Below are 2,980 nucleotides of genomic sequence, written 5' to 3' on the forward strand. Positions count from 1 at the left end.
TTGGCTGTGGGATCAGGGAGGAGGAGGAGAGGAGGAGGATGAGACAACTAGGCTCAGGAGATAGAGGGGACAAGAGAGATGATCATGGGGCGGGTCCTTCTAGGGCTTAGACTCTGTTGAGGCCAGTCGGCTCCGAGGGAGGGAGTTCATCGTAGCCATAGAGGGCTCCCTATGTATCAATTTTGTACCATTTTGTATGACGATGTAGACACCTTCGGGTGATTGTAGCTATATGATTTTGACATCATTGTATCATGACACTTATGAATATATATATGAGATGATTCATCTTTGTGGTAGCTATATGCATGCGTACCTATGTGATGTATGTTTCTATGTGATGCTTATGATATGGATGCAAATATGTATATGATGCAATGCAATATATGTTTTTGTTCTTTTATGTTTTATATGTGTATGCATGATGCAAATGTGAATGTATGTAATGTAGATGAATATGATAATGCAAATGTAAATTGTGCTAACAGGTGTTGTGTGCAGGATGTGATGCAGTTGTGATATCTATATGTATGTATGAAATGCTTATATGTGGTAATGCAGGTGCAACTACATGAAATGCAAATGTTTCTTATGTGTCATTATACTCAGTCATGTGATAGCAGGCTACGCGGACTCAAGAAGGACGATGGAAGTCAATCAAGAAAAGGGGATGAAAGATAGAAGATATGAAAGTGAAAGAGCTTCTTGTGCGTTATCATCATTGAGCTTTATTATGGCAAGTAGGTTATGACAATCGAGGCATATGTTTGACCCAGAAAGTCATTGTACCTGTTTGCATGGAGATAAGACAGTCACAAACAAAGAATGTCCCAGTTCATACTAGACTCACAGTGTCCTCATATCCTTGGACAAGTCATAGCATTACTAAAAGACAATCCACAGACAACAAATACAAATAGGTGACGATACCCCATCCTCGCCTTTCTAGTCAAAGACATCCTGGAGATAAAATCTCTAGTTAGAGACATCCTGGAAAAGCTAAAAGATATGTCACCAAAAGATAAAATCAAAAGAAAACCAAGACTCGACACCAACATCCACTGTAGTCCTCAAATTTAGTGTCTCTTGTCACTTGTATAAGTCTTATTTGATTGTGGTCACAATGTTTACTTTCATAGAAAGGATAGATAGCACTGAACCATATGTTGTCTGAGTCTATTGAAAGATTTGATTTGTTGAAGCCCATTGTTGTTGTTGTGTCTCATCTGAAACTGATACTTTATTGCGGAGAAGATGAAACTTTAGTGCAGATCTGTGATGCAAATGTTGCTTTATTGCGGATTGTGTGCGGATAGACTAAAGGAAGCTGGAAGAAACTGTACTCCTCGAAACATGTGATGTTCTTAGTTCCACACCCATCACTAGACGTAGGATTTGCCTTAGCCATAGATAGGATCTGATTTATTATGGATGGAAAGGGAGGTGAAAAGGAAGGTTTATTATGAATGGCTAACCAATCTTGGGTAGATCAATAACAAGCCATGATGGGAATGGGTAAGTTTATTATGAACGAATAGGTTGTGAGTGTGTGCAAAGTGAAAGGATGAAAGTGAATCCTGAAGGAGGGAGGAGTAATGTCTCTATGCATGGCGCTAGTGACCCAGTTTTCACCATGGTAATTGCCCAGGGCGCCACCGAAGTGGTTTTCACCATTGGATGAAATTATTTCTCTTTACTTTTTTTGATTTTTCAATGTTTTTTTGTTTTTTTTTTGTGTCACAAGGCGCCTGTTTGTCAAGTTTTCACCAAGTAACGATTTTTTTGTTTTATAATTTTTTTTGTATTTTTGAAATTTTTGAATTTTTTTGTATTTTTTGAATTAGGATACTCTGAAGAGCTATGTGTAAAACCTGCGAAGGTGCATGTTGTTGATAGGATCCTCCAAAGGTTCACCTTCTGTAGTTGAGAGTTGATATGGACCAGAACCATATGCTATTATGATGATGTAAGGACCAAGCCAATTTGGTTCGAATTTTCCCTTCTTCTCTCTGTCTTGCTGATTTTTAGGATTTTCCTTGAGAACTAAGTCACCCACCTCAAATGTACGAGGCTTGACTTTATGATTGTAGCTGCATTGTTCCTTGACTGAATGATATGTAGCTCAAGTAACTATCTTCCTTGATAAAGGAACTGAGATAGAATTACTAATGTGTGGACTACGGAGGCCCATATGCATGTCACCTAAAGAAGTTTGGGCATCCCTGATAACAAAGTCCCTTGAGTAAGCTCCATTAAAGGTCCATGATGTATCGCCAGAAGGGAAATGATGTGTGGAACAAGTAGATGAGTGATGAAGGCTTACGATTATGAAAAGAAGTGAAAGTAGGATAGCATGATGGAGACTTAGGATCAACAAGTATGCTTTATGACTTGAAATTTTAGAACTTTTGCCCCCAGTTATTTTGGTATTAGGGGAGATCAACTCTTGTTCTTTTTCGTTTATAGGATTTTTATCCTTGACTTTGATTTTTGCAGAGTCCAATAGCTTTTGATTTTGATTTGGACTAAAGGAATTTTCTTTATTTTTGACTTTTAGATTTTTCTTTTCAAAGCTTGATTTTTGATCCCCAGTAAGTAAGGGCTTTTGTGATTCTTGTTGATCCAAGTGTAGAAGTGGAGTGGAAATGGAATGAGCGGATGATATGGTAAAGTTATGTGAGCTCTCAAGAGGGCTGGCGATATGCTCAATAGATTCTTTGTTGGAACTACTCTTAGGACTATTGATATCAAGAGTTGCTTGCACCACTAGAGGAGATTTGCATTCAGACTTAGTAGCCACAACACTAGGTGGTTCACACCCAATTCCTTGATATTGCAAATTGTTTGTAGGTTGTTCCTGTCGACTCAATGTGTTAGGAGATAGTGGCAGTTGATCAACATGAAAGATATACTCACCACATCCCATGTCTTTAAACTTGAAATTTTCTTTGTGCTCTGTTTGTTTTGATGTAGAAGCGTT

Source organism: Cryptomeria japonica, chromosome 1 (genome assembly GCF_030272615.1).
Source record: "Cryptomeria japonica chromosome 1, Sugi_1.0, whole genome shotgun sequence".
Lineage (NCBI taxonomy): Eukaryota > Viridiplantae > Streptophyta > Pinopsida > Cupressales > Cupressaceae > Cryptomeria > Cryptomeria japonica.